The sequence below is a fragment of the Serinus canaria genome, chromosome 1A (genome assembly GCF_022539315.1).
Source record: "Serinus canaria isolate serCan28SL12 chromosome 1A, serCan2020, whole genome shotgun sequence".
In the NCBI taxonomy this organism is placed as follows: domain Eukaryota; kingdom Metazoa; phylum Chordata; class Aves; order Passeriformes; family Fringillidae; genus Serinus; species Serinus canaria.
This window is the reverse complement of record NC_066314.1, coordinates 29,340,700-29,353,100: the sequence shown is the minus strand read 5'-3', so window position 1 is coordinate 29,353,100 and position 12,401 is coordinate 29,340,700. Positions and strand designations below refer to the sequence as shown.

Genomic DNA, 12,401 nt, shown 5'->3' with positions numbered 1-12,401 from the left:
GTTGAATAACAAGCCAATTTTCACCTTTTAGCTTCAAAAGGGATTTTCTTTTTAGTAAATAGCTCAGGGTTATTTTTGATATTTTATTCTTAGTGACATCTTTTTGGGGACACAGAAAGGTAAAAATCAAGAGATATTTACTCTTTATACAAATACTCCATGCTTATTGCTCATAAGGAGCAATTTAAAATGATAAATCATTATTCTATATACCAGATATAGACAGACAACTTACTGGACTCCTTCCAATGTACACTAAGACATGCACCAAAATATCAGAGTGTAATTACTTTCATTATGTATTCCAATTAATTTGAAAACAACTGAGTCTGTAAAGATTGCATCCTGCTAATTTCTTCTCACATAAACCCCAATATTATTTATAGAATTGGTTGTCCTCTGTTTACTTGATTAAAATACGGACTAATCAGGCACTGCTTTTCCAGAAATAGTTCTTGACTAGGATAATTTGCCATCTTCTGAAATTTTCTTTATTTAGCCAAAACACAAGTGCATATTTTACTTCATGGCAATACTTTAAACTTATGTCTGCTTTGGAACCAATGACTTAACTAAAAAACCTAAACAAGAGGGCCATTTTAATATGTATCTGAAGGTGTATTCTCTTGTGTGCACCCCTGTTCTGATATTCCAAAGATGTTTTGTTGTTTGACCACAGTGCTTTTCCAATAAGCTTTTTAAATTTTTTTATTTTGAAGATTATTTTATAATGAACTTATCTTCACCTTTGACATTGCTTCAGTCAGGAAAAGGATATGTGGCCGTTGCAGGCATGTAACTGTTTCTGACTCTGTATTGTCAATGATTTAGACATTCTTCTTTGTCTTTCAAAAGCAATGACTTTTCTGTCTTTATTACTTGTTTCGAAACCTGCTTCCTCCTTCTTTAAAATGGAGATTAATTTTTGCATATTTGGAGCTCTCCATAAAGGGGAAAGAAAGTACATGAATCTTCAAATGTTGTAAGATATTAAAATGCTAGCTAAGACTATACTATTAATGTAGCATATTTTAATAAAAAGCCTTTAGCTCTCATAAAGGATTGGAAAGTTAAAGGAAGAAGCTTGATTGCACTTCCTTGGAAAATATGTAAGTGATGGCAGAGAAGTGTATAGCAAAACCTGAGCTCTATTAGATCAGGCCAAGAACTTTCTCCACCCTTGGGGCAGTTGAGTAGGTGAGGTACAGACTTGATGACAGCTGGTGCAGAGTGCAGGCTTGTGACAGCCCTGCTTTGGTAGGTGGGCTCTTCCTGGACAAGTGGTACCTGCACGGACAAGATCACTGAAGACAAGGATGTCTTGCCTTGGTGGCCCGTGTGCAGCAGGCCATAGAGCTCTTCTGTGGAGGGAGGAAGGATACAGCTTTTGCCTACTCCTAATCCCCCAGCTTCCTGAACACTGAATTAATTAATTATGCCTGTAATCCTCTCCTCCTCTGTCAGTTTCTGTCTCCTCTTCTGACCTTGTTCTTCCCTCTTGGCCCTTTCTTCACTGGCACCATGCTTCATTCAGTGCTTAATTACTCCACTGCTCTTCGTGTTCTCTAGTTTGAAGCCCCTGTTCTTTGTTTTGTCATATTCTGGTAATGCAAATAATCCTCTTCCTTTGAAGGTATTTGTATTCTGTGATCTTGTCTCCCCTGAGCCTTCTCTTTGGCAGACTGTAGAAACTGAGTTTTGTCTGTCTAACCTAAGTCACTAGATACTTTCAATGATGTTTTCTCTGTGTTTTCTGTACTTTCATGGCACTTCCAAGCTGTGGGGAGCAGAATATACCCAAAAGAAGGTCCCAGTGCACTTACCTACATAAAGCATGCCATATCCTGTACTATTTTTACAAAAGAACAGTGTACAGTCACTCATACTTCCTGAACTTTTACTGCAGCTCTTCATGTGAAGGAAAGTACCAAGGAAAAGGGGTATCCATTAACCTATCAGCAATTTGTTGTTTTAAAATCTCTGCCCAGTCTAAAATCTGTAAGTCCGTGATTCACCATGCATGATTTTACTGAGACAATTACTGTTTAGAGACCTTTTGGCTGTGCCTTGTCTGAACTGCACTGGCTGAACACATTGATTCTAATGAAGTTATTTGTGGCTTCCATTGACTGATTTAGAGTCTAGAGACTTTGTCTTTCCTAAATCTTTTCTTACAGGTGTAAAGTTGTTAGAGAGTTGTGCTTCATGGCAGTAAGGATTCATTGGGGAAGATAACAACCAGAAGTCGTAGGACTCCTTCATGTCCTGGATCCTTCTCAGCAAGGGACTGGGTAATAACATACAGAATGAGTTAATTGAAGAAGCTATGGAAGTACAGTGATCAGAAAATGTGCAGTGGTCTCTGATGTACAAAGGTACTGTCTGCAAGCACTAATGCCTCAGCTGGTTTTCCTCCATCATCTTGTCTGCTATTTATTTTTGACCCTGATGGTTTGATCAGTGCCACGTGCATTGAATGCTTCAGGTACCTGGAGCTCGTGGAGGGCTACAACAGCAGGTGCAAGAGGCTCATGGTAATGACTGCCATTCAGCCCTGTGCAATCTGGTTTTATTGGAAATTATTTGTTACAGATAGAGATCTCGAGTCATTAATCATTTTAAATCCCTTTTGTCCGAGGTAACTTCCATTCACTAGTAATGACTCCGAAAGTTAAAGAATAAAACCTGTGCCAAAAATGCTAAACTTTTTCTTCTGCATGCCTCATTGTTTAGTGAGTATTTCTGGAATAAATAAAAGTAAACTTAGGACAATGCTTTTTCCAGAATACTTGTTTATCTCAATACCTCCTCTTTTTGCTTTAATATCATAAGTGATAATTGCACCCCAAGGGCATATCTTGGCTGATATCTAAACCACATCTAAAACTGTTTCATTTTACTATGAAAAATTGTTTGAAATGAGGTGCTATGGATACTTTAATACCAGGGCCAAAATATAAGTTATCAATAAACCTCTGTCATTTAAAAATGCTAAGTGAGGCTGAGATTTATTAAATACCAAATATAATTTCACTGCTACCGAATACCATAATGCCATTCTGTTGCACTAAAAACAAAAGAGAAAATATAAAAATAATTAGCTTTATGCATTCAGAAATCTCATAGAGCCCAAATAATAACTCTGGTCTTTACTTGGTAGTACACAAAGGATCTACCCCGTGCCACAAGATTTCACAAAAACTTCCTGCTACTAATAATGCCTAATGGCTTCAGTGCAAAGAAAATTACTTTCTCCTGCTGTTATTGCAAAGTCCAAACCAAAGAACTTCATTAAAATTGCGTTGTGCTTTTCAGCACAAATGATGATGTATTCTGTAGGCTTCTCCATAAGAGGTAAGCAGCATGGATGCATCTTTCCTAGTCCTTGCAGGAGAGATAGCTTGAGAATCCCACAAGGTGCAGTAGGCATAGGACAATAAGTTGTAATTAATCATCTGACAAGGAATGCCAACAGGCAAATACGCTGGAAAACACCATTTGGCTGTAACACAAGTCCTTGGGGGACAGGTAGGGAACAAAATCGAGGGAGAGCAACAGGTAAATTCATATTTGCAAAGTGACCCTATTCCAAGCCTGGGTCTTGTGTCATAAAGCAGTTCAGGATGTCCAAAATTGCCTCACAAGCTTTGGGCAAGCTCTGCACAGGAATGTGCTCAGTGTAAAGTGGATATTCTAAAATAGAAATATTATTAATTATTCTCAGTCCCTCTCTTCTAAAATTATAGGTGTTTCTAACTGAGTAGAGTTGAAACAGTGTTTACATGCTAGTCTAAATAAATTCAGATTTACTATGGAAAAATATGAAGTCGCTTTGCCTTACGTACAAGACTTTGTGGATTCCAAGACAATGGTATGAAATTCCACATTCTGTTCCTAATTCCATTCTTCTAATTTCAACACATTAATTTATTAGAACATGTTGCAATCATTTTTCTTTCCTATCCTCCTCCTGGAGGAGGGGGCCAAATAAGAAAACCCATGGAACCAAATCTGTGGTCAAATGGGGTTTTTTTTGCATGACACTTATTAATGATTTTCCCACAATACTTCACTTTGAAGATATTTTTTTTCCTAAGATTTTTCAAGAGGTAAATGCAAAAGGTGGCTGAGCAGAGTTACCCTCCAGGATCTGGAAGCTGTAGACTGCTTTTCCCGGTAGAGCTGAGCCCAGGGCCAGCACACTGCCAGTCAGTTGGGCACTGGCTGGCACCATCCTGCAGTCCCAGCTCAGGGTGTCCACGGAGAGAAAGCACCTCTGCTTTTCGTGCTTTCTGGGGTTTTCTCTTTTTTTGCTACCAAGTCCAAAACCATTACATTAAAAAAGAAGTCCAGAAACACAATTAAAATGTTGTGTCTTTTAAATATTAAACATTAGGTTTTGGTGAACTGAATTACCAGAAAATTTGTGGATTTTTTCAATCCATTTCATATGCAAGAAGATAGAAATTTGCATGTATCTGATGTCTCCCTTTGACAGATTGCTTGGTGCAATGGGAAAACTTTGAAAATGTCTCTAGTCACAAATCTCAAGAATGCAAAAGACAATCCCATTGATCTGCAATGTGATGTAACAGTCCACTATTTTTTGCTAAATAATGGTATGTTTTATAGAAGCTAATCCAATGCATTCAACCATAAAAGCATGAAAGGAAAGAAGCAAAACAAGTATGGTATGAAATGTGTGCTGGACAGTCTTCTGAGGAGAGGGAAAAATGTGAAAAGAAAGTACAATTTTATATTCTGAGCATTCCACTTCTTAATAGCCATCTGAGCAAAACATCTACTATTAGCTGCCCTGTAAAGAAGAATGGGAAATGGGTGGGTAAAATATGTGAAAGGAACAATAGTCTAAAAGCTAATTGCTCTTATTTCCATATAATTCAAAAATATAAAATTGCCTGAGTAAAACTACTGAAGTGATTTATTCCTAGCCTGTGAATACCCTAAGGCTCACTTGTTTCCCTATTCTAAAAATGCTTGCTTAGGAAAGTTGAAACAGGAAGCTCATGTATGCATTTCTTTCCAGGGTGAGGTTTGCCATTCAAAGATGGTAGGTAGCTCTCAAGCCTGAGCAGGGACAGGTAATATCTAGAGATGCATCCTTCCCTTGCACAGGCCTCAGATCCCCCACCACAGCTTAAAAGTCAGCACCCCCTTTTAGTACGAGGAAGAAGTACTGCTCTCCCCTAAAGCATCCTGGAGAGGGTCTTTGTGCCAGAACATGTGTGGTACTGTCTCCCCCACAGCAGGGGGGTTTGGGGTGACTGAGAAGGTTCATGGTGCCACAGCTTCCCTCAGCGCTGGTCCATCATCCTGATTTGGTGGATCCCTGCTTTGTCTCACCAAAGCAGAAGACAGCATCTCCTGCCTTAGCAGGAGACTCCAGTAGCAAGAAACATTGCTGTAACTGAAACTAGCAATTAAACTAAATAATGGCAGTGACACATAGCAGGACATCAAGTTTAATAGCTCAAAAGTTAGGACAGTAAACATCACTCACAAAAAAAGCATGCATCAAATGCATTTCTTTGAAAAACTAAAGCAATTAATCTAAAATTACCAGGATAAAAAAAATTAATTAAATCTATAGAACTGAGTGAAAGGCAGTATTGTAACTACTGTCACAGTAACATAGGCTAGTAGCATAATTCAGGGTGAAAAGGATCTCAGAAGGTCACTAGACCAGCCTCCTGCTCAAAGCAGTCTCCTCTGAGCCCAGACCAGGTTGCTCAGGGTTATACCCATTTGGGTCCTGAAGACCTCCAGAGATGGAGGCTGTGCAGCCTCTCTAGGCAGCCTCTTCCACAGGGTGGTGGGGAAAACGTGTTCCCTTTCAACTAACCCCTGAATGTCTCTTATTTCAAATTACATGCCTTGTCTCTTATTCTCCTGCCATGTACCACTATGACGAACCCAGACCTCTCCTCTTGCCAAGGACCCCCCAAGAGGTGCCAAGGGGCTGCTCCTGGGTCCTCCCATATCTTTGTCTCTTCCAGGCTGACCAATCTGGTTCCTTCACTCTGTCCTCAAAGGCAAAATGGTCCACTCCCCACCCAGCCTAGAGGCCTCTGCTGAACTCAATCCAGTCTGCCCATGTTCTTCTTTGTTCAGTATCTAGAAAATCCCTCCCCTCAAACTACTGACTAATGCAGCCCAGGAGAGTTCCCAGCCACCTTCTCCTTCATGTGCCAGAAGTGCACTCCAAGAGGACTCACTGAATGATTTCCTGAGGAAACATCAGTAGGCTGAGCAGTCTGCAGTTCCCTGGGTAGGTTTTTGTGCCCTTTTGAAGATGAATAAAACACTTTATGTCAAAGGAAGAGAGCAGGGGGAATGAAATAGAAGATTGGACCGTTTTAAACTCTGGCTTACAGCTTTTCAGCTTACAGATTTTCAGCTAGGTTGGAAAGAATCAGAAAGAACTCTGAAAGTTCTATGAATTGTCTTCTGGAATTAGGTCAGATTATGACTCTGCTGCATAATGCTAAGTCTTATAGTGATCAAGGTAGGATCACTAGGGTTTGGGTATTAGAAAGAATATAAATAAGGGTTCTACTGTGTGGAACACCATCTCGTACCCCAGGACAGCATCTCATCTTAGGCAGTCATTGAATTTGGGCTGGTGGGGCTCTCAATTCCACCTAAACCGCTCTGCTAAACAGTCCTGGTAATCCCATTGTTTGCAAACTCACTAAATTCCTTTATAGCTCATTATAACTTTGGTAGCAATAAATTACATCATTAAATTCTCCGTTATGTTGGAGAAAATGCTTCCTTGCGTTTGACTTAGAGTTGAGGCTGTCCCCTAGCTCTTGTGTACCAGGAAACTGTGGGAAATGAACAATTCCCTGTTCACCTTCTTTCCACTGTGTGCAGTTCTCTTAGATCCCATCAAAGCTGCTCTTGAGCATTTTCTTTCCTGAGGAACTTCGTTTGGGACACATTTCATATGTCCATCTGTCTCTCATCCCCTTCCCATGTGTCTCTCCCACAAACACCAGTTTGAGAACTGTTTACAAAACAGTCCACAGATCTCCTGGCAGACTCTTAAGCAAAACACAGCCTCTAGCCAAAGTCTGTGATTTGGAAACTGTTTTTCTTTAGTAAGTATAGTTTCATTTTTATTTGATTATCTCCATTTGCTCAATGTGGTTAGCTAGCATTTTACAACAGCTATATTTCATCAGCTGGAAAGAGAGGAGAGACTCTTGGAAATGGGAGTGAAACATGTCAGGAATGGCCTTCACCAAGGCCTTTCAAGTTTTTTGTATTCAGAGGGCTCCCTGCATCCCATGTCAAAGCGGCTGCCTCGTGGAGGCCATCGCTGCCACTCTGGAATTCCGGTGGGAGGCTTTAGAGGAGGACTTGGAGATTGGAAGGGAGAGGCAGGACAAGGATGTTGGGGTGTGAGTGCCTGCACACAGCACCTGCTGGCATCAGCCCTCAGGGCATCCTGCCACAGCAGTGCCTGCTCACAGTCCTGGCTGCCTCATTCCCTCAGGAACTGGAATCATGCTTTTCACACCACCACCGCTACCTTTGCTCAGGGCTGGGTGCAGCACCTTTGCTGTGCCAGCACCAGGAGCAACACTTCCTCTGTATCAGTGCTCCTGCAGAGCACCAGACAGTCTTAAAATATTACCCTTGGTGCAGTCAGTATTTTGGTTTTAGTGACCTTAGAATCAGTAGTGATATAAATCAGTGCTGGAAAATCATTTCTTGTGGTGAAGGGAGAGTTTCAGCATACTGAGGTGATGAAGCAGCATGTCTGGACTGACTGTACCCACAACTCTGTGCACTGCTCTATGAGGCGTTAGTATCCATCATGTGGCAGAGAACCTCCTTTCCATTGTTTTTATCATATGGAAATGCAAAGTTGCATTTTATCCTATTATTAGCAAGCCAGGTCCACCAATAATTTTAATTCTGTGGGGAGAACTTACTTTGGGGGTAACTTTTCTAGTCATTCAGTTCAGAGCTGCACATGTTGTCCCTACAGAGCAAACTCCTTTCTCTGTGTCTCATCCTTTCTCCAGTAAACACAAAACACTCCAACTAGAGACATTATTCTAAATAGAGCTGGGAAAGGACAATGTATTGGCTTTTCCTTGCAGTGACCAATAATGGTGATCAAGTATAAAAAAGGAAAGAACAGCAAGGCAAAGCTACTGATTGTGTCCTGGGTGACATTTGGTTTTAGTCTAGGCTTTGGAAAACCTAGAGCATTTTCCTCAAGTTGATCATATTTTGTGTGTATCTAACTTGTTTCTCAGGTTTGAGTTTGAGCAGAAGTGTGGGCCCTCAATACACACATTTGTAGTTTGTGGACGGACAGAACCAGTGGGAAACTTCCTCAGATAAAGTCTCTAAATTTACTGTTTCAGGAGTCATACACTCTTTAACATTTTCTTATTATACAGTTTAGTGCAGTAAAGTTGGGGCTGCTCAGCCTGGAGAAGAGAAGGTTGTGTGGAGATCCCATAGCAACCTCCCTGTATCTGAAGGGGACCTGCAGGGAAGCTGGAGAGGAGCACTTCATCAGGAACTGTAGTGACAGCACAAGAGAGTAATGGGTACGAATTGAAAGACATTAGGTTTACATTAGATGTTAGAAAGAAAATCTTTACTGTGAGGGTGGTGAGACACTGGAACAGGTTGCCCAGAGAAGCTGTGGATGCCCCATCCCTGGAAGTGTTCAAGGACATGTTGGATAGGCTTTGAGCAATCTGGTCTAGTAGGAAGTGCCCGTGCCCATGGTGGTGGAGTTTGAACAAGATAATCATTGAGGTCCCTTCCAACTCAAACCATTCCAAGATTCCATGATTCTATATCAACACTCCAGCACTTCTGTTTTCTCTTTATTTCTCAAATAAAGCCTTTTGTTTTCTAGCAGCTCCATTGCCGTGTCAAGCCACACAGACAGATAGTGTCTGGATCTAGAAAACTGATACTTTTCTATTTTCCTGTCACAGTAAAAGGAGCAAGCTGAAGGTACTTAATGAAGTTGATGTGCATTTTGTTTGGCAGAAGTGTCAATACTTTGAAGATCTTTCACTTTTTTTATTTTGATTCAGCCATTTAGCACATTGTATTAGTTTTCTTTAATACCATTATGTGCTAGAACTTTTCTTCTTTTCTTATCCAGACTTCTCTTCTAATGGCCACAAGCCTTAATTGTGTAACCTTAAGAGGAGAAGGCCATAACACATTCTTTTTGCCAGTGCAGATAACATATGGAAGATAGGAACATTTACCTATGGCTTACTTCAGTGCAATCTCTTACAGACTGTGCTGAAAATATGCAGACAGGCAATCTGCATAAGGTTTCTGTGTGTGCCCTGGACAATATTTCTGACTAGATCCTCAGCTAATTCAAGTTAGCATGCATGTGCTGACTTTAAAATTATTTCAGTTATGTGCAGCGAACATGTTTATCTCAAATTTAAACAAAGTTTAAAATGGCCAAACATCACAAGCTCTATTACCCAAGAACCCATTTATTCCTACTTGAGTGATAGAAATTTTAAAGCTGGTTAAAACTGTTATGCAGCCAAATGGTTTTCATTGGGTAAATTTAAAAACCCGGTTCAGAAAGGCTTCCAGTATACCTTCAGTCTCTTTGATACTCAGTAGAAAGAATTATTACAGTACAGAAAAGTTCCACAAATTAAAAAAAAAAAATCCATATTAATTCCTCAGAATTAATATGGAAGAAAAAGAAAAAGTAGAATTTGAGTTAAAATAAATTTTCATGTGACCCATAAAATTACAAACTTATGAGTGAAAGAAACAGATAAATATTTTAAATGTGCTTTCTGTAGGCAGTGTTTCAGGTGAATATACTTTTTTTCAAAATTTATCAGTTTGGAGTTACAATTCCTGTGTACTGTTACTCTTTGCAGTAGTTCTATTTAGCCATATTATGATGAACACTTAGAGGAATCCCATGGGTATTTTGAAAAATGTTCTCTATTGATGTCTGTATTCCATTGTGTGTATTGTTACATCAGGTTAAATTCTCTTAAATCCTATCTCATAACTCTATGGGTGATCTTATTTTCATTTATGATTAAAAATTATTGATGGTTTCTGTTTTCAAAATTTTTCAAGAGATAAATTTATAAACCTTAGTTCATATACATCTTCATCTCTAGTACTAGGGTTATAATACATTAAATAGAAACAAATAACCTACACATTTCTTTTGTGTACTGTCTAATTACACTAATTACTTTATACAATCTAAATTACTTATGCTAATGTTTTTTCTCTGAGATATACATAACATTTATTTTCCACTTTGGCTAGTTTTATTTAAGCAGTAACTATGACAGATTTTATTTATTCACACCTTTGTTTTTCAGTGAGGGCATTTTCCTCTCAAAACTACACTTAGATGTTTTTTCATGTGTAGCTGTCGATGTACTTGTACTGCTGGATAAAGTTGAGCTATTCTCCTTCATCAATGTTCTTGGTGGGCATACTTTATTTTTAAAGGCCTTGTGGAAAATGTGGAAATAATTTAACAGGAAACAGTCAGTTTAGGACTTAGACTTTGTTAAACATTGAAACGAGTTGGAGGAAACTACAGTACTTAATCAAAGTGCTTGAAGATCCTATTTCCTAAAGTATGAGAAAAAAAAAAGAAATCAATATTTTATTAAATAAGCTGTTAACCACAAAGGTTTACATCATCCAGTATCATCCAGAGTTTCCAAACAAGGGAAAGGTAAAAAAAAAGTAAAAATTCCCCTGCTCTGTGTCCCCATGGACAGCCTGGGCAAATTCCTGCCTCCATGGTGAATGTTTCAGTGTCCCATGTGGCATGGTGGGAATTGGAGGAAGCAGAGCCCCCACAGCCAGTGCCACTGGCATTGCTGTGCCACTGCCACAGTCCCTTTGCCCCTGTCCTCCTTTCCTACCCAGCTTCTACTCTCTCTCCTGCTCTGGGAGCAGGTAATTGAGGGTCCATAAAGAAAACTGAGCTTGTGCCTCTTTCCAACAAGGATTACCTCTGCATTTCTCCAGTCTCTGCAAAGGTTGTAGTTGAAACATTGTGTTTAACCCCACATGAGTACAGGACAGTTGGACATTTTCTTTCAAGAAGGACAGAATATAATCTGATGCATTTCTAAGTGATTGCAGTATCTCAAAATACATCTTTCTTTCCTGCATGGAACTGTTGTATACCCATTCTGAAGTATACGGAAGAAGATTTCTGCTTCTTTTTAATTCTTCTGACATTTTCCATAGTCTTACTGTTTCTGGAAAGTCTCCAATATGGAAACTGCTAATTCACAAATTTTTGTTGCATGTTGTTGGATTTTTAGTTTTTGGCAGTTCTGAAGAATAAATCTTCAATCAACAGCTTAGACATTTTCCTCAATGCCTATATTCAGACTGTTAAAATATTCTATATTTATATATAAATATATATTTATATCACATATGCTATCTATCAAACAGAATTCGGTTCTGCAGGGTTTTTCTGAGGTCATCTGCTGTGAAAAGTTCACAGTTCTGATCAATCTGTTAGATCTACTTGTCTTTTCTACCCTTTGTCACAGTTTTCTGTTTCCCAGTGAATTATTAGGACACTTTTAAGCCTTGGGCCCTAAGCAATGCCCTAGGCTCCCTGTCCTTGTGCTAAAGCTGACTCAGGATGTTTAACCTCAGCAAGGGAATGTGCTTCCCTGGGATTCACACTCAACAGTCCAGCAAGAAGGCTCTCTTTCTACTTTGACACCATGCTGTTAGAGGGTTAAGAAACTATGTTCCTTTGACTTATCTTCCATTACACACAGGGATTCTCCAAGATCCCCATATCTCTCAGCTCTCTCTTTGAATCCTTCACTGTGCACAGCCTTCCTTGCATTCCCCTGCCTCTCCAGTCACATGTTGTATGGTTTTAGCTCCTTTTAGCTTTCTGTTTGTTCTCTCAATCTCTAGTTTCCCCTAAATGTTGGAACACCTTTATGTTGTTCCCACCCACACCCAGCTCCTGGGATCAGGCTGCAGTGTGTTAGTGTTCCATGGCTTTCCCTACCCTAGGTACCACATGATGCTCTTGTCCACATGCCTGTGATGAGAAGCCAGTTCTGACATTGATAGAATTGCAAAAATGAATAACCAGCAACTTCTCCAAACCACTACATAATTAATTCCCCTTAAATGTATTTCTGCACATAATGAGTTCTGCTGGTTTAATATTACCCCATTTGGAAGATCTTCCCACTTCTGGACCATCCCCACTGTGTTTCTCCTACACCTGTACCATTTCTGAGATGATTTTTTAAATAGCTGGACCTGACCTGTCACCAGTAAGGGTAATTTCACCTCATCTACACAACAGCATAATTTCTGGTTTGACTGTTATTCCT

The 12,401-nt window shown here is 39.6% G+C and overlaps 1 long non-coding RNA gene across 1 annotated transcript in view; it reads left to right on the top strand.

Annotated features, from left to right (window-relative positions):
* LOC115485209 (uncharacterized) overlaps nucleotides 1–12,401 on the top strand; it is a 63,932-nt gene that overhangs the window by 42,797 nt on the left and 8,734 nt on the right. The gene's annotated exons all lie outside the window — the stretch shown is intronic.